Genomic DNA, 26935 nt, shown 5'->3' with positions numbered 1-26935 from the left:
GTATCACAAACAAATGCAGCTGGGAAGTTGATCACTTACGTGTGCTTATAATATACAAAGGTAAAGGCAATGGTGAGGATGGCAGAAGGCCCCCTATGTGGAATATTAAAAAACAACAACAACAACAAAAACAACTGGGAACCATTTAGAAGCAAATGTAGTGAAAGTACTAATGAACAATGATGATGACATTCAGGAATTTAGTAGCATTATAACCAAGAGAACCAATGGCAGCAAAGTTAGTTATGCCTAAGATATCAAGTGATCCAAAAGCTAGTTTTTTTTTTAAAAGGCAATTAAGAAAAGGAACAAGGCATATAAAAAAGTTAAAAATACAATGAATAGTGAGAACTTAATGAAATATAAAAGAAAAAAGGCAATTGAATAGAGGACTGTTAAAAAGGTAAAAATAAAAATAAAAAGGTGGAGAAAATATTGTAGGAAAATAAAGATACTAAAACATCAGAGTATATATGCAGATTAGCACAATGAATGGAATACAGAGTAAAAGCAAGTTTATCATGTCTCATTGTAGAAGGCCAAGGGATAAAAAGCTCTAATGAAGAAAAAGCAGAAGCAATAGCAGAAATATACCTCTACGCCAATATAATACAACCCGAGATAACACAAATTCAGATATAATGCGGTAAAGCAGTGCTCTGGGAGGGGCGGGACTGCGCATTCCGGCGGACCAAAGCAAGTTTGATATAACACAGTTTCACCTATAAAGTGGTAAGATTTTTTTGGCTCCCGAAGACAGCGTTATATTGGGGTAGAAGTGTATTCCACAACATTAGTAATGGTGAAATCGGTTTAATAGAAACTTGTGTGAGGAAAAAAAAATTTAAAGACAATAATGAGAACTGGAAAAGGTTGGAGAAAGATGAGGATATGATATTAAATGAAATCTGTATGAGGGAATTTTAAAAAGCTACAGCTCAAAGCAAAAACTTAACACCAGGCAAGAATTGTGTATGTAACAAGGTACTAAAATATCAGGATGAAAATACTACTAAAACTGTACAAAAGTATATGGTGAAAAGGTGAGTACCAATGGATTAGCAACATATCTGGAGAGAAATAGAAAATATGCAAATTGGGTACAGTCTGGGAAGAAGTACCGCTGATCATATAGTAAGAGTAGAGACAGAAGCACATAAAGGTATGAGAAATGAAGAATATATAATAGTAGCTTTCCTAGATATTGAAAAAGCATATGATGCATTAAGGAGAGAGGAATTATTGCATAAAAGGAAGAGTATATAGGTGGATAAAGGAGTTCTTAAGAAAAAAAATGTGCAGGTCAGAGTAGGGAAAGCCTGCTCTCGTATATATACAATCATAAATGTCACTCCACAGAATAATATCAGTCCTACTTTATTCAGTGTAATGATACATGATCTCCCAAAAAGAATAAGTGAAGGAATAGGCATTTTCTTGTTTGCAGATGACTACCATATGGGCTTAAAACAAACCAGAAAGTAGCTGAGAAGTGAATAAATGAAGCACTTAGGGAAGAAAAGTGCAGAATGGGGAAACATGGGAGGCTTTAAATTTAAATTCTCAAAACTAAAGGAATGATATTCTCTAAAAAGGAAAATTAAAACAGATCCTAAACTGTCTCTCTATGGACAGCAAATAATTACGTTAAAAGCTACAGATTCCTGGATGTGACTTTTGATAGCAAGCTAACATGGAAGGATCACATTGAAAATATTGAAGATAAATGTAAAGGTAAAATCAATCTATTTAAAAGTGTTGCTGGAACTACCAGTGTTGCAGATAAAAAAGCTATGGTAATGCTGTATAGAGTATAAATAAGACCAATAATTGAATAGGAATGCCAAGCATTTAGTTCGGCATAAAAAATGAATTTAAGGAAGCTAGACTCAATCCTAAGTCCAGGCAATATGCATTGCATGTGGTGCCCCTTTGTGTGTACCGGAGATAGCTGCTGAAATGCCTGTAGCATTGAGAATGAAATGACTGGATTTAACCTTTTGGACAGAAGTTATAGGAAACTGGGAAGATGGAAACATTAAACAAATATATGAAAAAATTCTGGGAATTCAGTGGACAACATGGGGGAAATAAAGCAAAAACTGCCCCATGTTAATATGATTAAAGTATGGACTAAAGAACTAAAAGAAAAGAAAGATCTAAAAAAAATTAGCATATATAGCCATGTGGAAATGCATTGTAAGTAGAAAATCACTCTCTACCCCTGATATCCCCTGATATAAATGTGGAACTATATAATGAAATTAAAAGTGGGGGGGGGAAGACAGCTAAATGGATTAATTATAGCAAATCTATTTATCTATCATGATAATTGTGACAAGTTGGATCACAGAAACCGCCCCCCCTCCCCCCGGGAGCTGCCAACCGATGTGCCAAGATTACCTCTGCTCCTGTTTTCCCTGCCAGCTCAGGACTCCAACACCCTGTCTTGCTGAGCCAGACACTCCCATCTGCTCCAACACAGACTCTGAATTACCTGCCCCAAAGCTGCAGATTTACCTGAAAACAGCTCACAGAAGTGTGCTTGTCTTTAGCACTCGGATGCCCAACTCCCAGTGGGATCTAATCCCAAATAAATCCGTTTTACCCTGTATAAAGCTTATGCAGGGTAAACTCATAAACTGTTCACCCTCTATAAAACTGATAGAGAGATATGCACAGCTGTTTGCTCCCCCAGGTATTAATACATACTCTGAGTTAATTAATAGGTAAAAAGTGATTTTATTAAATACGGAAAGTAGGATTTCAGTGGTTCCAAGTAATAACAGACAGAACAAAGTAAGTCACCAAGCAAAATGAAATAAAACATGTAAATCTATGTCTAATCAAACGAAATACAGATAATCTCACCCTTAGAGATACTTCAGTAAGTTTTTTCCTCAGACTGGACACCTTCCAGGCCTGGGCACAATTCTTTCCCCAGCACAGCTCTTGTTCCAGTGTAGGTGGTAGCTAGGGGATTCTTCATGATGGCTCCTCTATCCCTTTGTTCTCTTCCACCCCTTTACATATCTTTTTCATAAGGCGGGAATCCTTTTGTTCCTCTCTGAGTTCCCACCTCCTCCTCCTACACCAGGTTAAAGATGGATTCCAGTTCAGGTGACATGATCACATGTCACTGCAAGACTTCATTGCCCACTTGCCAGCACACAAGTATACAGGAAGACTTACAGGTAAAACAGCCATTTGCAGACAATGGTCCTAGTTAATGGGAGTCATCAAGATTCCAAACCACCATTAATGGCCCACACTTTGCACAATTACAATATGCCCTCAGAGTTATATTTCATATTTCTAGTTTCAGATACAAGAGTTGTACATTTATACAAATAGGATGATTACACTCAGTAGATTATAAGCTTATAATGATACCATATAAAAGACCTTTTGCATGAAGCATATCTGTTACATTATATTCACTTATTATTAATTTTTTATAAAATCATTATAGACTGCACAATGTCAGATAATATTTGACAATGTTTGCCCCATTTTATGGATAGGTCTAAAAATGAGGAAAACTAGGAGATTGAGGACAGCATTCTGCATCCCAACACCTGGATGAAGAAATCTATTAACAACCAAATTTTGTAGCTGTTATGATGGCCAAACTAGCAGGGATAATGTTAGTATGATACTGGATGTGTGACCTACCTCTGTTGCCATCTTGTCAGATTCAGTATCAGAACTGCTGTCAATCAAAAATGGGAATTCAGATAGCAGAAGTGATATAATTAATGAAATTCTGTTACCAACAAAAGAATTAGCACAGATGGGAGTAAGCACTGAAATATCATGGATCCCAGAATATGCTGGGCCAGCAGGAAATGAAGCAGCAGACAAAAACAGTAAAGAAAACTGTAAAAAATGGGGGGGGGGGAATCACATAAAGATCCCTCTAAGTCAGTGGTTTCAACCTGTGGTCTGTGAACCCTTTGGGATTAGCAATCAGTCAGTGGACTGTATTCATGCAATTTTGAATAAAGTTTATGGTGAAATCTGACTAGTATGAGGATTACAATCTTTTGTTAGAATGCTCACAGTTTGATAGAACTTTGCTCAAGAACTTAAAGAAAGTATCCTGGAAATGAATACTAAACTACATGTCATATATATCCAAGAAACATGGTTGTTTAAAATCGTGCTATTAAAATTCTGGGGTATATTTGTCTTTAGGACAAGACTAACAACTAGGAAGAGGAGGACACATTTGTCCTTTCCAATGGAACATAAGAATGGCCATACTGGGTCAGACCAAAGGTCCATCCAGCCCAGTATGCTGTCTACTGACAGTGGCCAATGCCAGATGTCCCAGAGGGAGTGAACCTAACAGGTAATGATCAAGTGATCTCTCTCCTGCCCCACTCTCTGACAAACAGAGGCTAGGGACACCATTCCTTATGCATCCTGACTAATAGCCATTAACGGACTTAACCTCCATGAATTTATCCAATTCTCTTTTAAATCTTGTTATCGTCCCAACCTTCACAACCTCCTCAGGCAAGGATTTTCACAAGTTGACTGTGCGCTGTGAAGAAGAACTTCCTTTTATTTGTTTTAAATCTGATGCCCATTAATTTCATTTGGTGCCCCCTCATTCTTATATTATGGGAACAAGTAAATAACTTTTCCTTATTCCTTTCTCCACATCACTCATGATTAAACTAATAGCAGTAGAGAACAAAGAAGTAAGTCTCAAATATAATGCTGTTGAGACCCCAATGCAGAAAAGAAAACTGTTCTGTGAGGATTTATGTCTATATATGTGTAGAAAATTAGAATGCTCAGAGTTTAAAAGAAGTAGTGAAGAAGGCTACAAGATCATATGTTATATTTGGTTGACCTAAATAGTCAATGAAAATTGTGGGTCAGTAAGCAACAGTGGCATATGTTTAGAAAAGTTCACTGAGGAAATAATCTGGTCATTTTACATGGTGGCAACTAGGTTTCATGTTTTCTTGCGTAGACCTGGGAATTATAACAGCAGATATTGGAAGTAGATGCACCTGGAATATGTGAGAAAGAAGGAATGGGGAATGATCATTTCCCTATACTTATTACATTTCAGGGCAAGGTAACATTGAAGAAAATGCAACAATTATACACCAGGTATTTTACAAAGCTAACTGGAGGCTATTTACAAGTAAGTGTACTGAATTTGTGAATGTTCAGTGTGCAAAGGTGACAGAGAAAATTTAAATGATAATATCATAAAGATATTAATAGCATTAAAATAGGAAAACCTAAGGTATTGAAGCTCCCCAAAACTAAATCCCCGCTTCCATGATGGAATAAGGACCATAAAATGGCAATTAAAGAAAGCAACAAAGTCTATGAAAAAGCAAATATACAATGAATAGTAAGATCCAATGAAGTATAAAAGAAGTAAGGCAATAGAATTAATTTAAAAAAATCAAAGAAAGAAATTTGGAGGAAGTCTGTGGGTGGAAAAATAAAGATACCAAGACATTAGACATATATACAAGCAAATTAGAAGAATTAATGGAATTCAGACTAAGAATAGTCACATTGAGGTCTTTTGGGGACTGACAAAATAGTTAGAAGTTCTGATAATGAGAAAGTAGAAGTTTTGGCAGAAACTTCCAAAGAATGAGTAATGATGAAATCAACTGCAGTTTTCCACCAGACTAAAAGACAATTATTTGAAGAGAATGAGGAATGATAATGTAGTGGGGTAAACATGAAGATATTTACTGAATATATGGTTTGTATGCAGAACTTGAGAAACTATTGATATCAGCAAGAATATATCCCCAGGTAATACATGTAACCTGGTTAAATATTTCTCTGAAAACATTTTGGAGGGATCTCTTGGAATTATATAACACTGTGTGGGAAAAAAGGAGAGATACAGAAGGCTGGAAACATACAATAGTAATTCCAGTAGATACCAAGCAAACACCATCCAACAATTGGATGTTTATAGACCTATTGCCCTGACTTCCTGTCTGAGTAAAATTATGGAGACACTGTGTGAATGAAGATCGGTTGCCTATTTGCGAAACAATGGCATTATAGATAAGATGCAGAGTCGTTTTAGGAGAGGAAGATGCACCATTGATAATATTGTTAAATTAGAAACTGAAATTAAAAAAAAAGTATGAGGCACAAGGATTTCATGATAGCTGTCTTTCTAGATATTGAGGTAGAGAAAAAGAATCAATAAAGCATTATAAGAGACTTCTGATTGGGGAAAAGCATGGGATTTCAAGTTCTCCATTGCCAAAACCAAAGCCCTGATGTTTACAAAATAGAAAGTTACAAAGTTACACTATATCGGTCTGGAGAAAAAAATAGATATTTTTAAAAGGTTTAAATTCCTAGAGTAACATTTGATACTAAATTTCTTTGGAAAGACCATATATACTATGTTAAAGATAAATATACAGGAAGGATTCACCTGCACTTAAAAGTCTTCCTGGGACTATTCAGGGGCAGGTAAGAAAATACTGCTGATTATATACAGTGCCTTAATCAGACTGGTTATTGAGTATAGCTGCCAATCCTTTGGATTGGCATCCAAGTCAGAACCTAAAAGATTAGTTTTAGTACAAACCCAGGCACTAGGATTTGTGTAAGATGCATTTATTACAACTACATGTGCACTACAGATAGCTTCTAGTAAAATGCCAATTACATTTTGAATGAAACTACTGGGCCTAATTTTCTGGGCCAAAGTTAATGGGAACTGTAATGATGAAAGAATCAAACAAATATATGAAGATTGCTGCAAATTTGATAGGTGAACTATATTACACCACTTTAGAACTCTACATGCCATGCAAGTTAAAGAGTGGATGCAGAAGTAGAAAGACAAAGAAAAGCTAAATAATGTCACAACTTTCAATCATGGGAAAATTAGTGATGGATGGAAAGTCGCATGCTGACATGCAGATTTAATTTTATTTTATAAACCTGGGGGGGGGGGAAAGAAACACTAGATATTAAAACAAAGAAATGTGTTAGTATATGAATGAAAAAGTGGACTTGGTTTTGTCAAATATATATAGATGGGTCCAAAAAGAAAAAAATAGTGAGAGTAGGGACAGTCTATTGTATACCAAAAATTGGAATTAGTCCACCTAAATGAATATATGATTTTGTAGCTATCACGACAGCCAAACTAATAGCAATTATGCTAGCACTAAATTGGATCTGGGATGTATGTCCTGCAGCAGTGGTCATTTTTTCAGATTTAGTCTCAGGCCTTATGGTGAAAAAAAGTATGTCCCAGTATGAAGAAGTGAGTTAATCAATAAAATTACATTACTAATAATAGAGTTAGTACAGATAGGCATTAGCATACAGCATTAGCTTGAATCCATGCACATATTGGGATAACAGGAAACAAAATGATGGACAAAGAAGCTAAATATGCTGTAAGAAATGGAAACATTGACATAGAAATATCTTCAAGTAAACAGAAATTCAAAAGCCAAGTACACACAAATTTAAAAGAGCATGGCAAAAATTTTTGACTAGTGAAAGAGAAGCAGATTTTTTGAATTCTGCCAAACAGTTGAGGATAATGATGTACTTCCAAGCCTGGATAGGAAAAATGAAGTGATTTTATTTACAGTACTACTTGTTCATTGTGGTTTAAACAAAAATATTTTTTGAATAAATAGTCATGTGCGCACTGTAAAGTGGAAGAAACAATTGATCACCTTTTATGGGTATGAAAGGGCTACAATACAGAAAAGGAAAATCTTTCTGAGGAATTCAAATGTCTTAAAGGAACAAAATTACTTTGTTATTTAGTAAAAATATCAGCAAACTGGGGTAGTAGTAGAAAGGCATTTGTTGCATTATCTGAGGGACACAGCAGAGTGAGAGAATATAAACCACAAAGTATTTTAGGAATTATAGTTGGTGGGAGGCTGGCAGCTGTAGACTATTTAGTTGTTTGATTCTCCATTAACAAAAAAAGAGAAGCAAAAAGGATCACACTCTCTCTATATAGAAATAATGCACAGGAGGAAGAGGACTCATCTATGGAGGCAAGCCCTGAATGAGGGTTCAGAGTGGCCATGAAAGCCTCAAAGAACTGTCACGGTCCCTGGGGAGGGAGACACCCTCATTAGGCTCTGGGAAGAATGCTTGTGTTGGCCTCCAGATCAGAGTCCTACAGGTGGAAGCTGGCTCCTGGGAAGGAGTAACAAGGTTAGAAATCTGATAGAAGAAACTCACAGGGAGCAGATTAGGCTCTTGTGGGAGAAGTCCTGGGATAGAGCTTGTAAGTGGGAGAAGGGAGACTGCAGAGGTAATTGACAGGATCCCTGGGGGAAGGAGGCAACATGGGGAATCCTGCTGGAGAAGATGTAGTTATTAGTTGGCCTAAGAGGGGCTAAAGAAGAATTATTATTTTGGATCTGTTAGGATTTTTGTTTGAACCTTTCAGTTACCCTCAAAGGAGTTTGGTCTTGGCCAGCGGTCTGACCTACAGAAGACTGGGTGAGAGGCAATTGGCCAACAGGAGGCACCAGGAATGAGGGTCCATTGTAGCTTTGCACCCTGACACAAGGGGGTGCTATGGTTGGTGAGTACACTACCTTACAGACCTCCCTCACTGTAGTCACTTAAGGGTTAGTTTGTAGCATTTCACTTTCTCTAGTTTTGAAAGCTTTGATTTTAACTTCTGCATTTGACTAGAGAGTTTCTCTGAGGTAGACTTATGCTGTTTCCCCTCAAAATAATTGGATTACTTTCCTTAATAGGATTAGTATCTTTGTTGCTCTAGACCTTTAAACACAAGGTCAGAAAATGAACTACAGTTGGCTTTTAGGATTTTATCACATCACGCTGAGAGCTGGGAAGGGGGACACTGAGGAAGGGAACTGGAATCATGCTTGCTGGAAGTTCACCCAAATAAACATTGAATTGTTTGCACCTTTGGACTTCGAGTATTGTTTCTCTCTGTTCATGCGAGAAGGACCAGGCAAGTGAGAGGGTGAAGGAATAAGCCTTCTAACAGTGCTTTCCTGATCATTGACATTTCATAATGATCTAAACCTGTACTAGTAGTAACCCAAATAAGGCAGAATCAATGAAATTCCTTATAAAGAAAATAACTCAACCACTTGGTCTATGATATTCCTAGGAAGGTCCAGTCTAATGGAATAGGTACTTAGCACATTTTGAGCTGTACTGAAAAATTTCACTCTTGCTGAATTTAAATGAGCATATAGGCATTTCTGGGCATTTTGCCTTTGACTTCACTGGAATCAGGGTTTCATTCACAGCAGTAATAGATTCACATGGCAATGATGTAGTTGTGGTGCATGTAGAATGGACTCTCATCTTGAATGATTACTTTCAAGTCTTCTTCCTTCAGAAAGAGTCAATAGGGAGGTTGCGGTCATCTTAAATTCCTAAAAATTGCATCTTCTAGCCTCATTCTTGGCTAGTCTCCTGTTTTACGTCCTTCATCCTGAGCTCTATAAACCTTCTGGAGAAGAGTACCTTCCTCTGTACAGTGGACATGAACCCACAATTACAATTGTCTTGTTCTCCACTGGTGCATGACTGCAACTCCCTGGCGTCATCTAAGTATTTCCTACCATGTGACAAAATCAACTGTTGTTAACTTTTCACACTGAAAACTCTCTTTAGTTTCCTCTTCTCAGCTGTTTTTAAAAGTCATGATTTTGCTCCATATAACCGGGTTATCACTACCACATTAACATTCATATCTTAGTTGTCAGACATCCTAGTGCCCAAATGAACTCTTTAGAAATGCTGAAATACCATTGATGCAAGACCAAGTCAACATGTGATTTCAGTTATAAAACCTCCTGCTGTCAACAGACTACCCAGATAAAACTATTCAACCATGTCATTGCCACCTACATGCAGTATTGGCAGGTCATTTGTTTCTGTTTTATAGGAAGCATGCATTGCTTTGGTTTTATCACCATTAATCTTACATCTTATAGATTTTCCAGTTTTTTGCAGTCCTTCCAGAATTCACTGCAGTTAGTCAGTAGTCTCTCCAAGTAAGGCAATATTCAAGATCCTCAGAAGCTTAATTTTTAAGTTTCACACCTCCTACTTTGACCTCTATCAGCTTTGTCATCAGGTAGTCTATCAGAACATTAAATAACATAGAACATATGCCTGATTCTAAAACCAGTCTGTAATATGACCATTGGCCCTTCCACAGCTAAATATACTACAGAACAGGTTCTACACTAGACACATTAAGGGCTGGTCTACACTAGGGGGCGGGATCGATCTAAGATACGCAACTTCAGCTACGTAATAATGTACCTGAAGTCGAAGTATCTTAGATCGAGTTACCTACCGTCCTCACGGCGCGGGATCGACGTCTGTGGCTCCCCCTGTCGACTCCGCTACTGCCGTTCGCATTGGTGGAGTTCCGGAGTCAACAGAAGTGTGTTCGGTGATCGATATATCTCATCTAGATGAGATGCGATATATTGATCCCCGAGAAATCAATTGCTACCCGCCGATACGGCCGGTAGTGAAGACATACCCTTAGATCAAGTTACCTACCGTCCTCATGGCGCGGGATCGATGTCTGTGGCTCCCCCTGTCAACTCCTCTACTTCTGTTCACATTGGTGGAGTTCTGGAGTTGACAGGAGCACTTTCTGGGTTCGATATATCGTGTCTAGATGAGACGCGATATATCGATCCCCAAGAAATCGATTGCTACCCCCGATACGGCAAGTAGTGAAGACGTACCCAAAGTCTTCAAGCACCTTATACTGCATCACAGTAGTCACAATTCTGATCAATGCACTAAGCTAAAAGGTGCAAAAGTCTATTAAAGGGATATTAACTCCCTTTTGATGCTCTAGTCATTTTACAATAACATTGCAAAGAGCATATGTAGCATGGATTGTAGATTGACCTGCACAGAAACCACATTGATTGTCTCTCATTTTGGGGTTGAGACATTCAGTAATATGATTGTAAACGCCTTCCTTGGGAATGACAGCAGCATTATTCCCCTATAACTTTAAAAAAAGGGACGATAGGGCCCCTTTTCCAATCTTCTGGAATGCAATCAGTGTCCCAAACATTTAGGACACCTCTATGAAGCCAGTGCATTAAATGTGGGTCTCCACTTTTTAACATTTCTGATGAAATATTGACAAGACCATGTCCTTTATCATTTTATAACTGTATGGCCACAAGCAACACTTTCTCTAATGTCATCAGCCTGTCGTTTTCATTCATTTTTGGTTTAAGTTGCTGTTTATATCTTGGTGGGGATCCATTCATTAATTCACAGAAATGCTAAAGACAATGCTTAAGTTGCACATCAGTATCCAGGTTTGGAAAGTTTCCATTTTTGTCCTTAACTGGTAAAGGTCATGAGAATGGATATCCAGTTAGGATCTTCAAAGTACCAAATACACATTTCTGGTCATGTCTTTCAGAGACTTCGTCAATACCCTGTGCCATACTATTCCACCATTGATTATGATCATTGCAACAGGTCCTCTCGACGTCTCATTCAAGACATTTCTTTTCCTCTAAAGCCCATTTCTTCCTCTCTTCACTGATTCAACTCTGACCTTCTAGTGCATCCATTCTGCACTGTGCCTCTTTTTTTCGCTCCTATAATTTGATTTTATCATCTGCAATCCAAGGTTGCTTTTTCATTCTCCTTAGTCCAAGTTGTTCTCCAGCAATCTCTGTGATAGAATTCCAAAATAAAGTCCACTCTTCCTCCAGGATAGAAAGTTGGTCATCCAATATAGAATATTAGATGGAAATCTACCATATAACTATTAGCCATTGCTTCATTATGAAGCTTATCAGCATTGGAGGGTTTGATATAATAGATACGTCTATCCGGAACCTTATTAAATGGAACATATTGTTGCTATTAGGAGTAAATTATCAGATTCCAGAGCAAGATCAGCACTCCTAAATACATGTACATTCTGGATAAGTTTAGTCAGGGGTTTCCAAACTAGAATGTGACCCAAGGTGGCATTGTCATCCAATGAATATTGAAATGTATACTGATGGCAATTTTTGTGCTGAAATGAAGTCAACATTACAAATAATCCACATGTGGAAGCAAATTCTAGATGCATACCATTATCTGTTCTTTCTTCCAGTAAGTTGTGTGGTCCCTATACCAGTTCAAATCCAGTTCTATCATGGACAGTTCTCAAGTTCATATCTTGTAAGAGAACAATATGAAGTTGGGGTGATATACTAGATGCAATGTAATTGAAAATGGCATAAAAAAGTTTTTCTTCCCCAAATATTAGGTCTTGAATCATGTGGAGCAAATGCACTCATAATTACCACACATCCAACCTTCAAACTGAAATTGATGGCTATCAGGCATGGAGAATAACTGTGCCAAGTCAATAGTGCAAATTGTGTCCTTGAGGACAAAACCAGAGCACCACCAGTGTACCTGTCAGATGTATCACAGGTCTGACCACAAAATTGAAAGGTATGATCCCTACAAGTCAGAACTGTGTTCTCAGTGTTCATATACTACCATGTCTCTTGCACATTGCATATATCAAAATTCAGTTCCATACTCAGATACCGACATTTCCCCCTATCTCTGGTTTATGGAAAAAACATCATCATATGGTCTGACTCCTCTGCATAAATTAAAAGGTTTTGATTAGTCTTGAAGCTTGCTTCCACTGTGAGTAGCAGATGAAACTGCCAGTGTTTTATGTCCTTTCTTCTGCATGTCAAAGCTGGAGATGTTTTATGGGGCTGGTTTTCCATCGCCCAATTCTCCTGCTTTATCCGGGCTTGCAACTGACATTAGGAACAAGGAACCCAGTCTCTGCATTAAACAGCATATAACCAAAATTCAGCTCAGACACAAGTGAAGATAGAACACACTCAAAAGGCTGGAAGGGGGACAAGTCAGACAATGGTTACAGTAACAGAACTATGGGATTATTCAGTTAAGGCATATTAACATCTTCCTGTTGCCACTGAATTTTTTGGATTGTACATTCACTTTGGTCACAACTAATCTAGTTCTCTGTTCTATTATTGGACTGGAAAATTGGGTCATTGAAGTTTGCTGGTGTAACGAAGCCTGAGACTTGGCTGCAGCCTTCTCTCTTTTCTCTTCAGGGTTATGGGTCCTGGGTTCACTTATAAAGGCATCTGGTGCTTCCACCCAAGGAAATCCTTCCTAATGCAGAGAATGTAGCAGCCTTGTCCCTTGAAAAATATTTAACACATAATTTGTTACAGATGAGTGTCAGTCAGAGCACACAAAAAAAATAGCTATCACAGTTCCCAGAGTAATGAAACAATAACGGGGGCTTTATTAGATATGGGGAACACAGGATAAGTGACAGTGAAATAGGTGATTAGGATAATAAAAGACAAAAATAACATTACATAAACTCTATCCCACCCAATATTTAGAGCCAGTACTAACCACCCTGTGCTCTTTCCCAGCACCTGTCTAGGCAAATACTGAATTTAGGCTCAGTCTTTGATGAGTGGCACAGCACTGTCCAGCACTGGACATCTTAAAATAGCAAAATAAATAAACAAGGATGTTCTTACACACTATCCACACCATAGAGGCTAGGATCATCCTTCAGACTCTCTGGTCTGAATTCCAGTGTACAATTAGGCTGGCTCTCGGTAGCCAGGCTGTGACTGTCCTCAACCTCCTGAGTTTCTGGTCTCTGCTGAGATGATCCTGTTCAATGTCCCAAAAATTCCAAAAGGGTTCAATCTTCCCTGGGGGTAGGAATGTAGAGAGTAGAAGGGTCCTCCCTGGCTGTGAAGTTTTGCTCCCTGCTACACTCCAAATATGGCCAAAATCAAAAGTAAAACTCAATCCTTTGTCCCTGGTGGTTCTGGTAGTGTTGTTAACCAGTTTTATCTCCACCGTGGACCCTACGCAATCTGGGAAACAGAGTCCTGAGCCTTTGTAGCCATTGCTGCTGTAATCCAGGGGAGTGTCCCCTAGAGACTCAGCGTGGTATTTCAGGATCACTCCTTCTAAAGGGGTTACACAGGTAACCCATCAAGAATAGAAGTGACATTTTTGGTCATTTCACTTAACTCCCTTGCTCTTTAAAGGGAAGGGGCTGAGCTGAGCTGAGTTCTCCACACCCTTAGGGCATTTATCACATTGGGGACAGTCTTTCTCTTTTCCATTTGAAATTCTAGTGGAATAAGAATCACACTAGGACATTTGGAAGAATTTATCTCTAGGTCAGCAGGTTCAGGAATGCAGCAAAAACTGAGGAAATGCAATGAGTACTTAGGAGTAGCCAATTATCACATGCATCACGGAGCAGAGTTCATAGTAAGACTATTTACTTAAATATATTACTGTGTGGCTGTGACCACTTTTATTGTCCTATTATATATAGTGTTCTCTGAACAGTAATGTTCACTGTGCCTCTGAGAAGGAAGAGCACAACATCTTTCAGCTTGCCTAAATTATCTTCCCTCGCCTCTTTCTAAGTGAGAGGAAAGGGGTGGGGATCCTGCTGAGAAACTCATTCAGCCAGCTGTTCGCACAAAGGCCTTCGGTCCAGGTTTAATCCTCAGCCTTTTCATCACCTTTCAGTGCGAGTTTTAACTTTCCCTTTGAGTTCCCTTTGAGTTGTAACTTTCCCTTTGAGTTGCCCTTTGTCCCCCTTTCTTGTAAAGCCTATGCAGTTTGTTCTGATTTCTCTCCTACCACATCCTGTCCTCCTTTGGGGGAGGTGGAAAAGGGGGAGAGGAGGATGCTGAACTGCGGTGTCTTTTACACTCTCTGTGAAGCATAAGTCACACACAGACTCTGCCAAAACATCCTCCCTTTATTTTCCAAAGCTCATTTTCCCAGTTTGGATCTCTTTCCAAGCCTTTCGATAACCTTTCTTGCTCTCTTTTTCCCCCCCTTTTTTTCCCTTCAGGAGTGGTTTATGTTTGTATTTGGTGATGAAAGTCAGATCAGGCTGGAGTTCCTGTAGACACCAACCATCTACTGCTTTGCGTAATGAGATCTCCAGAGGAAGATTTTTTTGCATCCTCAGATTGCAGGCACAAATAATTGTGGGCACAGTGTCCCTCAATTACCCGCTGATATAATTGGATATGTGTGTCTCTGATTTGCAAGTGCAGTTGGGCATGTAAAAGTGAAAAAGGGGTCAATTTTGATGAATTTGCAAAGGTATCAGTTACATTTTAAAGCTGAAATCTAACAAACTGGGTTTCCCAGTTGGATAAGTGTTATAGCCAATATAAAATGGAATCTAATAGGATAACCCCTTTTCACTGAGTACAAGGAGCATTGGCTTCCAATTTTTAATGCTGAGTTCTTTTCAGGTAAACTTTAAACTTATACAGTATTTCTCAAATCCGAGGTCTCACGAGAGAGTGTAGCCTCACATAGATAACTTGAAGAAATAGAAAGGGAAATACATTAACCTGTCCACACAGTTGGTCAGGGTGTTGCTTACACTAACAATTCTGCAGCTTCTTGGTGGTTTCAGTCAGCCCTCCAGTTGCACGTGCTGATCACAGTTTATATACCATAATTTCAGAACTTCAGAGGAGATGCCATTTTAGATTTGGTGTTGGTGAGCAGTGAGGACCTCGTAGAAGAAATGGTGGTAGGGGACAACCTTGGTTTGAGTGATCATGAGCTGATTCAGTTCAAACTAGATGGAAGGATAAACAAATGTATATCTGGGATTAGGGTTTTTGACTTCTCGAGGGCTAATTTTAAAGAGTTAAGGAAATTAGTTAGGGAAGTGGATTGGACGGAGGAATTAGTGGATTTAAATGCGGTGGAGGCCTGGAATTACTTTGTCGCAGCTGCGGAGACTGTCGGAAGCCTACATCCCAAGAAAGGGGAAAAAAACCATGGGCAGGAGTTGTAGGCCAAACTGGATGAGCAAGCAACTCAGAGAGGGGATTAGACAAAAGCAGAAAGCTTACAGGGAGTGGAAGAAAGGCAGGATCAGTAAGGAAAGCTACCTTGGTGAGGTCAGAACATGTAGGGATAAAGTGAGGAAGGCTAAAAGCCGCATTGAACTGGACCTTGCAAAGGGAATCAAACCAATAGTAAAAGGTTCTACAGCCACATAAATAAGAAGAAAACAAAGAAAGAAGAAGTGGGGCCGCTATACACTGAGGATGGAATGGAGGTTAAGGATAACCTAGGCATGGCCCAACATCTAAACAAGTACTTTGCTTCAGTTTTTAATAAGACTAGTGAGGAACCTTGCGATGATGGAGGGATGATAAACGGGAATGTGGATATGGAAGTGGATATTACCGCAACTGAGGTAGAGGCCGTACTTGAACAGCTCGATGGGACGAAGTCGGAGGGTCCGGACAATCTCCATCCGAGGATATTAAAGGAACTGGCGCGTGAAATTGCGAGCCCGTTAGCGAGAATTTTTAAGCAATCGATAAACTCGGGGGTTGTGCCGTATGACTGGAGGATTGCTAATGTAGTTCCTATTTTTAAGAAAGGGAATAAAAGTGATCCGGGTAATTATAGGCCTGTTAGCTTGACGTCTGTAGTATGCAAGGTCTTGGAAAAAATTTTAAGGGAGAAAGTAGTTAAGGACATAGAGGTCAATGGTAATTGGGACGAATTGCAACACGGATTTACTAAAGGTAGATCGTGTCAAACCAATCTGATCTCCTTCTTTGAGAAGATGACGGATTACTTAGATAAAGGAAATGCGGTAGATATAATTTACCTAGATTTCAGTAAGGCGTTCGACACGGTTCCGCACGGGGAACTGTTAGTCAAATTGGAAAAGATGGGAATGAATATGAAAGTTGTAAGGTGGATAAGGAACTGGTTAAAGGGGAGACTCCAGAGGGTCGTATTGAAAGGTGAATTGTCAGGCTGGAAGGAGGTCACTAGTGGAGTCCCTCAAGGATCGGTTTTGGGACCGATCTTATTTAACCTTTTTATTACTGACCTTGGCACAAAGAGCGGGAATGTGCTAATAAAGTTTGCGGATGACACGAAGCTGGGGGGTATTGCTAACACGGAGAAGGACAGGGATACTATTCAGGAAGATCTGAACCACCTTGTAAACTGGAGTAATAGAAATAGGATGAAATACAATAGTGAAAAGTGCAAGGTTATGCATTTAGGAATTAATAATAAGAATTTTGGATATACGTTGGGGGCGCATCAGTTGGAAGCGACGGAGGAGGAGAAGGACCTTGGGGTACTGGTTGATAGCAGGATGACTATGAGTCGCCAATGTGATATGGCTGTTAAAAAAGCAAATGCGATTTTGGGATGCATCAGGCGGGGTATTTCCTGCAAGGATAAGGAGGTGTTAGTACCGTTATACAAGGCGTTGGTGAGACCCCATCTGGAATACTGTGTTCAGTTCTGGTGTCCCATGTTCAAGAAGGATGAATTCAAACTGGAACAGGTTCAGAGACGGGCTACAAGGATGATCCGAGGAATGGAAAAACTGCCTTATGAAAGGAGACTCAAAGAGCTTGGCTTGTTTAGCCTGGCCAAAAGAAGGCTGCGGGGGGATATGCTTGCTCTATATAAATATATCAGGGGGGTTAACGTTAGGGAGGGAGAGGAATTATTTAAGTTTAGTACTAATGTAGGCACGAGGACGAATGGGTATAAACTGGCTATTAGGAAGTTTAGACTTGAAATTAGACGAAGGTTTCTAACCATTAGGGGAGTGAAGTTCTGGAACAGCCTTCCGAGGGAAGTAGTGGGGGCAAAAGACTTTCCTGGCTTTAAGACAACGCTTGATAAGTATATGGAGGGGATGTTATGATAGGATTGTTAATTTGGGCAATTGATCTTGGATTACCACCAGATAGGTCTGCTCAATGGTCTGCGGGGAGAAGTTGGATGGAATGGGAACTGAGTTACTGCAGAGAATTCCTTCTTGGGTGCTGGCTGGTGACTCTTGCCCACATGCTCAGGGTTTAGCTGATCGCCATATTTGGGGTCAGGAAGGAATTTTCCTCCAGGGCGGATTGGCAGGGGCCCTGGAGGTTTTTCGCCTTCCCCTGCAGCGTGGGGCACGGGTCGCTTGCTGGTGGTTTCTCTGCAGCTTGAGGTCTTCAAACCAATTTTGAGGATTTCAGTAACTCGGTCCTGGGATAGGGGTTGTTATAAAATTGGATGGGTGGGGTTCTGTGGCCTGCCTTGTGCAGGAGGTCAGACTAGATGATCAGATTGGTCCCTTCTGACCTATGAGTCTATGAGTCTATGAGGGGGGCACCCTCTGATTCTATTGAGCACATGCTAAGGGAGTGCTCAGACTTTAGCTCTCTGTTTCTCTGCTGCTTTTGCCAGTATCCAGTAGATAGGGTTGGTGTATAACAAAGTTCTTCAATCTTTTTCTTATTGGAGGCTTGTTATATTGGATTCCTTTCAAGGATTGTATTTTGTTCTTAGCCCCTATTATCAGTTGGGCCTCCCTCTTTTAAACAATGTATCTTAATATTTCAAAATTATACCCCAGTTTATATGCTTCAACATTCCTTCTTCCCTGTGCCAGAAATTTCCTATTATTTATAGAGTATAACATTTATTTACAGTGAACACCAACAAAATCCCTTATAATCTTCTAAACCTTGAGGTCATAGTATATAAATTTTATTTACAAAAGCATTTTACATTATTTAGTACTTCAAATAGAACAAGAGATATTATTCACATGCAGAAGGATATTACTCTGATTACAGCGGAAACAAATGAATTTGGGGTGAAAGATTATTCATTTTATATTTTAATTTATAAGAAAAACAATGAATAGTTTATAATTTAGGGTGAACACATGTGGCTTGGTTTTCTTGAGGTAACAGGTAATTTGCCCAATTTGATCATCAGTCTTACAGCCAGTTATTTCTAGTTTGCTTAATTTACAGCTTCCCACCCATCTCTTGATCAAGTTACAATGTGCAGTGGGCCACTTTACATATGAAAGCCAGGGATCACCCTTGCTTGGTAACTTGGAGGTATTTGTAGCTAGGTTGGAAGGGAAAAAATATTTCATCCATATGCAAGCTATGAGAGAGTCTTGCCTAGGTGATTAACAGCACTTTCATTTAACAACTTTAATTTCTGTTCTTGGAGAGGAACTCCTGACCTTGACTGATCCATAGGTCCTTACACAAATTGTCTCACATGATGTGAACTGTTTTCTTATGGTCTTATGGTCTTCCTAAGTGGATCCTATTTTGGGATAAACAGAGGTAAATAGCTTTTCTAATTTTTGTTGGGGCCAGAAGGAAACAGTAGTTATTAATCTTTCAAGGCATATTTGTCCTACACATTCCTTACAAGCACTTAGAGCAGTGTTTCCCAAACTGGAGATGCCACTTGTGTAGGGAAGCCCCTGGTGGGCCGAGCCGGTTTGTTTACATGCTGCATCCGCAGGTCCAGCCGATCATGCCTCTCACTGCTTGTGGTTCAATGCTCCAGGCCAATGGGGGCTGCTGGAAGTGACACGGGCCAAGGGACATACTGACCACTGCTTCCAGCAGCTCCCATTGGCCTGGAGCAGTGATGACTATCTAGTCTGAACTTCTGGATAACCCAAGCTATAGAATTTTACAAAGTGATTCCTGCCTCTAGCTCATAACTTCTGGTTGAGCTAGAGGAATACTTTTAAACAGACTCCAAATTTTTATTTAAAGACTTTGAGTGAGTGAGAATCCATCACTCCCTAGTTTAGTTGTTCTAATGGTTAATTTCTCTCTCTGATAAAATGTGTGCTTTACTTCTAGTCTGAATTTTCTAGCTTCAGCTTCTAGCCACTGGATTTCATTATGCCATTTTCTACTAGACTGAAGAGCCTTCTATTGTAAGAAAACATTTCCCTATGTATGCATTTATAATGACATATTAATCTTTTTTTGTTAAGCTAAATAGGTTGAGCCTCTTTAGTCTCTTAATATAACACAGGTTTTCCATACTTCAACTCATTCTTGTAGCTCTTTTCTAAATCCTTTCTCATTTGTCAATATCAGTTAGATTGATCTAGTATTAGTTCAAGCAGATGATGGATTTTCAAGAAAAGTTAGCAAGATGCTATATAAAGTACAAATGGATCAATTAATGTGTGTGTATACTGAATTTAATATAGACTAAACTGGGTTACATCCAGATTGCCGTTCTGTCTTCTTTGTTTTCCATATAGTTTAAAAAGGTGATAACAGAAATGCAACTAACAAAAAGCAGAAAAAGTTTAACACTCAGCTCCTGATGAGCGGACTGGACAAGTGCCCCCACAGGACCTCTCCCACTGCAAAAGAGGAACCAGGTAGTGATGTGGCTCCTCCCCCCCGATCCTGATTCTTCCAGGGTGACTTCCCTGATCACTTACTTCTAAGGCTAGCCTTGTCATCTGCAGCATATTGATGGAGAAAATGATGCTTGGATTTGATGGCAATTCCTTTTCTGTAACATCTGTAACTTATTTTGTGAAGTTACTGGGAAGTTGCCAGTGTGTTACATCACTCAGGATCAGGCCAATGTTATTAACTAAAAAAGCTGTGTGTTTGTATGGGCCCAGTACTGAAGTCTTTATGCAAAGAAAAGTCCCATTAACATCAACTGGACCACAACATACCATAGGGAACTTTGTGTTAAATGGTACAGATCATTGCAAGTATAAGGAAGGGTATCAAAAGAAATATGGGAGTAACAGGGGTTTACACTAACATGCATTTCATTACATCTTACCTAGTGACTGATGAGCAATCCCCAGAACAATATACCATATTAACTATTTTTGTCCACCAGTATAGCAGACATGCATATCTCAGCTCCCCAAGTTAGATGCAGCTTTACTACAAATTATGGGGGAAGGGTCAAGCAGAACAATACTATAGGTACTATATATGCAAATACCATTTAATCGTTTTTAGTTCATTGGATCGGCATTTTCAATGAAAAAATGTTCTGTCAAAAAAATGTCAAGTTGCTCTTGTTAACAATAGTCCCAGTTTAAACTTTGTATTTACTATTTAAGGGCCCTATAAGGACCTTGATATCAAAGACAAAATTTGCTTGACTTCAAAGAGATAACAATTTGGGACCCCAATCTGAAATGAAGGCACATAGCCTTACTCTTTAGAAAAAACATTGTAGTAGCTGTTTCTCCTTATCTTGCAAGGAAAAGGTCTATCATCTCAGGTATATCCCTTAGGCTTTTACTAATTTTCTGGTTGAATACCTTTCCCCCCTCCCCTTAAGGGTCCCACATTGATTTGTTGTTATCCCATGCTGTGTTATGGCAAATTTAGATTTTAAGCTCCCTGTGTCAGTCACACTTTTTTCTTATTTATTTATTGATCTGTAAAGTACCACAGATGCTGATGACACTGTATAAATAATTATCCGATTATCCAAATTCTGTGTTATCTTAAATTCTTTTGTTCCTCTAAACCTAAAATTCATAAAGTATCTGAAATAGATTTTGTCCAAAGGTTTTGGATATTTCAGAGATATTTGAATAATTGGAATTTACTTGTAGATGAAATTCAGCTAAGATTCTTTTACTTCAGGGTTTATTTTTTTAAAATGCAGCAAAATAATAAAGGAGAAAGCCTGCAAAGTCAAAATCTAACATGTACCCCAGATCTGGTCTTCAGTATCTCTAGAAACCGAAGACTTCTCTCCACTGGAAAGTACAACATAGGCAGTTGCAGTGTAAGCTTCCTCATATTGCCCACAAATTTCTTAGTCATGCCCTATAAGAACTTACTTTTTAGGAGTGAGAAGGTAAGTTAATATCTGTTATTCAGTTCTTTGCTAATACAGTGTTGACAAAAATAGTGTCAATTGTTGAAAAACATGGCGATGGATATTTTTGGTGTGGACACTTTTCAATAAGGAATTCAACTGGGAATATCAAATCACTTCAAACTAGCCATTAAAAAACCCATCACATAGCTGTCAGTTAGCAACCTGAGGTGGAGTCAATACACAGTTAATGTAAAATGGGAAAAGATGGGGATGTGGGTCATGGAAGCATGCATCAATGTTAAATTCTTCCCTGAAGGAATATGACTATTATTCCCCTGCGCTTGTGATCAGTGTCAAATTAACCTTCCCCCTCAAGGTCTCCCACCATGTAATTAACTGATTTCTGTGTGTTTGCCAGTGCAATAGAACAAAGCAAATTTCTGTGATGACTGTATCCCCTCTGCTTTACTACTTTCCGAGTGATTATTCCAAAATAAAGTAAAAACACAAGCCATTTATGATGAAGCCTAATAGATAAAAATCTGAAAAATGCCTTGAAGTACTGTAGCATAGAGTAATATGCAGGAATTCAGACCACCTGATTTATTTTATGTAGGAGTATAAGAAAGTCTCAAAGTTGTTAGATTCACTGTCTGCTTTACACTGTGATTGATTCCATCTATTGTTGTCTCTTTAAAATTATTGTCTTTTATTAAGGCCATAAAGCCATTCATTTTTAAAGATAGATTGCAATCATTTTTGACTTACCTCTGCTGGCAAAATTAGATATTTTTATAGGAAAAAAATAATTAGATCTGTTGTTCATTATATTTGATTTGCAACTCACTATTTGGAACTGCAGGGCATAATCAAAAGAGGAATACCAGCAAAATAATGTGATTATAACAGGATGTTTTGATCCATTGTAAAATATAATTTAAAAATGGGCCTTTTGAATTTGAGTGGCAAAATTATTCCCCCTCTATACTCTTTGGGAAGAGAGAAAGATAATTTGACTGTACACAAGGGAATAAAGGTTGGAGGCTCAGGTTTCTCACTGAATATAACTAGAAACTGAGACTCAGACTGGAATTTGCTTTTCAAAGTCTTACCTACACTAACACAAGACCCATTCTCCTTTGAGTAGTGTCATTATGGGTGCTCCAAATCAGCATGTGCCTGTGCACTCTTGATTGGAGATTGGGTCTATGCTTATGCCCTAGATATCCTTGACCTCCTAGATGAATATATATGGGGATAATGGGGGACCCTGCACGTCTCCAATTCTTCACAACTGCCTGTGGCTTGAGGCAGCATGTTGCGTTATCTGTCAGCTACCAGTGAGGCTTGTTATCTCTCTCCATTTTTTTTTCTTTTGGTATTTTCTTTTATTTTTTCTATTAGCACAGTTTGCGCTGGGGTTGGGTTTCATCTTCCCTTCTTCATTTGCCCAGTGTGGGCCTTTTTCTTTCCTTGAGCCTTGATCTGCAGCCTCAAGTGTGAGTTCTGCCCAACCCCCAGGCTTCAAACCCTGCCAAACCTGCCATAAGTATTTTCCCCACAGCGGTGGAGATTCAAGCTGCTGCTATTGCCTGGGAGAGATTCACATCCTCTCCAAATTTAAGATCTGCTCAGGACTTAAAAGCAGATATAAGAAATTGAGGGAGGACAAAGTAAGGCTCCTGTTGTTGAGGACCTTGTGGGATCTGAGTCAACCCACTGTACCTTGGATTTGGTTGCTCAGAGAGCCCTGGCATCCATCTCTCCTGCCACAGTAAGCATAGACCCAGGGGGCTCTTTAGAACCATGCAGACCCTCAAAGAAGAAAAAGACATGATTATCCAAAATAAGCTAAAAAAAGGGGAAAGTCACCTTCTCATTCTAGGTCTCAGGAGATGTCAAGTCCCAGTATGGCTACAGCTGAGCCTCTCATCCCAGTATGGTACAGAAGATCATGCTGTGTACTAAGAAGTCAATTGCTTGAAGCTTTCCCCACTGGAGGGTAGGACTCCAGGGCCATCCTGCTGCTGGAGCCTTTCCCTATGGCAGGTGTGGACTCCAGCAGCTTGCTCCTGGTGGAGTCTTTCCCTGCCCCAGCAGTGGGGAAAGGCTCTGACATGTGTAACTGCATAGCTTGCTTTGCACTGCCGCACAAAGCTATGCATACTTTACATGTTGCCAAAGTGGTGTGTTGTGTAGCCTTGGGGAGGAGCTTGGGTTGGACTTTGTGAGGTGGGGACTGTGTACCTGTGCGTAGACTGGGGTTGGCGACCTGCAAGTGAGAGTAGATTTTGGGGAGCCTGTGCATGTTTGTGTATTTGCAGGATTTGGGGGGCAGTATCCAAGAGAGAGCTTTTGGGAGTAGGAGTATAGGGAGGTGCCCTGGCTCCCCGCTGCGCCTGAGAGGGACGAGCCAGAACAGGTGCCTCAGTGGGCGGAGCCACTGCCACCTGTCCCTGCCCCCGGCAAGTCAAAGGGCGGGACAGGAAGTATAAAAGCCCGGCCTCAGCGCTCAGTTGGCGGCAGACTGCCAGAGAGGGCAGACGCTGGTGCCCGAGCTCCTGCCAGGCCCAGCCTGCCCTGTGCTCACTACCCGGAGGAGCGCTGGCCTGACCTGCCTCGTGCCCGGTATCCGGAGGAATGCTGGCCTGAGCTTCCCTATGCCCGGTATCCAGAGGAGCTGCCTGAGCTTCCCTACGCCCGGTATCCTGAGGAACCCATGGTCTGGGACCCGCCGGATGACGTCGGCGAAGGATAGGTACCTAAACGGGGAGATTGGAAGTGGCCCGGGGGAAGCCAACCCCAGTCTGGCTCCAGGGGACCCTGAACCAATGTCAGTTTGTTGCGGCCAGGATTCCCCACTGACTGCAGCGAACCCTTGCCGCTGCTAGGGCCCCACACTGGGACGCAGTGGAGTGCGAGGGCCTGCGTCCCCCCTGCCACCCTTCCAAGGGTGACAGACTCCCCCTCCCCCTGGCCTGAGGAGGCCTCTTGTGCTGTTTAACTTGCTGTTCAGTCCCTGCTTGAGGGTCTGACCCTTACCTGGGTTTGTTGACCTGCCCTGAGCCAGGGCTTGGGCTTTGCAGACTGCTACTGCTGAAATGCCTGAGCTTGAACTGTGTGCTGCCCCGCCCTGCCCAAAGGCCTGGGCTTATATACTGTTGACTTGTTGCTCAGCCCCTGCTGAAAGGCCTGAGCTGTGAGCTGCTTACTGCCCTGTCCCACCCAAGGGCCGGGCTTATGTACTGTGTTGCTCAGCCCTGCTGAAAGGTCTGAGCCCGAACTGCTTATAGACTCTATACTTGCTCAGCCCCTGCTGAAGGGCCCTGAGTCTGAACTGCTTGTTGCTCTGCCCCTGCTCCAGGGCCAGGCTCATAGACCCTGTGTCAGCTTAGCCCCTGCTGAAGGGCTAGAACTCGGAATTGCTTAGAGACTATTCGTTTGCTCAGCCCAGCTGAAGGGTCTGGACCCTGAACGGACTGCTGCCTGTAGGGAGGCACCCTGGCTCCTCGCCGCGCCTGACAGGGACGAGCCCCAGCACCGGACCCTTACAGGGAGGTAGGAGTGTGTATCTGGGAAAAATTGTGGCCTCATTGTGCTAGTCATTTAAAGATGGTAAGAAGAAACAATCCTTGTCCTGATGAGCTTATTAATTACTTTAAGAAAAGACCCAAGAGGGAAAAAAAAATGCTGTAGGAAATTACATATCAAACAAAACAAAAAATACCTCAAAACTATTTTAAATTGTTGTTATAATTGCAGTCAAGCCCCCCAAAGTTAGAAAATGTCAGATTTACAATTGCCTATTCAATTAATTCTGCCCCTTCATGCATATGCATGATGACAAAGTCTTTGGTGTCAAGATAACACTGTTTTTTCCAAATCTGAAGCTGCTCAGCAGTTTGGAATTTTAGAATAAGTCCTGGGGAAAATGGATTAGTGGGAAGAAGACAAGTGAATCAGTCAAAGGTGTATGATGAATTCATTTATTGTGCACCAATGCAGTGTCAGTTATCACATGGATATTACCTCCACATATGTGATCCTATATATTTAATCAAGTCATAGAGAAGTAAACCAAACTTTAGTGACCAAAACTAAAATGATCTACTATAAACTATGGGCACATTTTTCTCAAGCATTCAGAGATGTGTACAGTGTATGTCAATATCATAATGTTAATCTATTTTCACATTTGGATTGTCCACCAAAAAAATTATGATTACTTTAAGACACCAACAACTAAGCTCAACAGTACATTTTAGAGCTTGTCTTTGACGTTATAAATGTGTTATTTTGCATGCCTTTTAACTAATTATTTTTCTCTGGCATTTTTACATCCTTAAAGTCTCTTGATTATTTTCCCCTCCTCTCCTGCCATTATGTAGTTATATCCAGCTGCAAAGGCAGCTGAGAAACTGTCTCTGTAGCAGACTATTGCTTGTCTCAGCTAGTAATACTTTTTTCCCCCTTCTCCTAGATACTGAAAATATCCCTCTCTTTGCTGCTAGAACCTGCTTAGTCTGATTAGCTCTAATCCTCTCTTCTGCTTGGGCTATGCATATCTACAGTTCTGCCAGTTCATTGCTGATATCACAAGGGTAACCACCACAAAAGGGGAATTGTTATGCTTCAGCGCCTTTTTGCATAAATATGTCTCCCAAAATCTAATTTTGTGATATCTATCTATTGTTTTAAGATTTCAGTTATCATACATAACAATGGATTTAGATTTGGTCTAATGCATGCATGCTGTATACATAGACTCACGTGACAGAGTTTATATAAACAAGCTAAAAGGGAATATTTTGAATATTCTGTGTTGAATATTTTCCTACCTTTACATTTCAGTTTCACCTAAGACATTCCAGGGCAAATCTTCACAGTGCTCTGGAAGGTCTTGTCTCTGTTCGTATCAGCATTTACACATTGAATAAAAGTCTTTGGACTCCAGTTCCATGTCCCTACACTCCTTCAGGGCAAACATATCCAGTCTTCAAAAATATGCCAGACTATAGTAAAAAATGTGCTTTAGATGTCTTGGTAGATCAGGTGACATAACCATATATTTCCCTTTTAAAGCCTGCAAAGAGAGTAGATCAGTTGCCAGGGCTCTCTGAAGTCATTTGTGATCATCTTTAGATTTTGAAAACCAATCACTAGAATCGGGTATGAAGGTGTGCAAAGAATATTTATATAATAACTTCACTGA

Source organism: Gopherus evgoodei, chromosome 2 (genome assembly GCF_007399415.2).
Source record: "Gopherus evgoodei ecotype Sinaloan lineage chromosome 2, rGopEvg1_v1.p, whole genome shotgun sequence".
NCBI lineage: Eukaryota > Metazoa > Chordata > Testudines > Testudinidae > Gopherus > Gopherus evgoodei.
The sequence above is the reverse complement of the archived record's forward strand: the minus strand, read 5'-3'. Positions refer to the sequence as shown.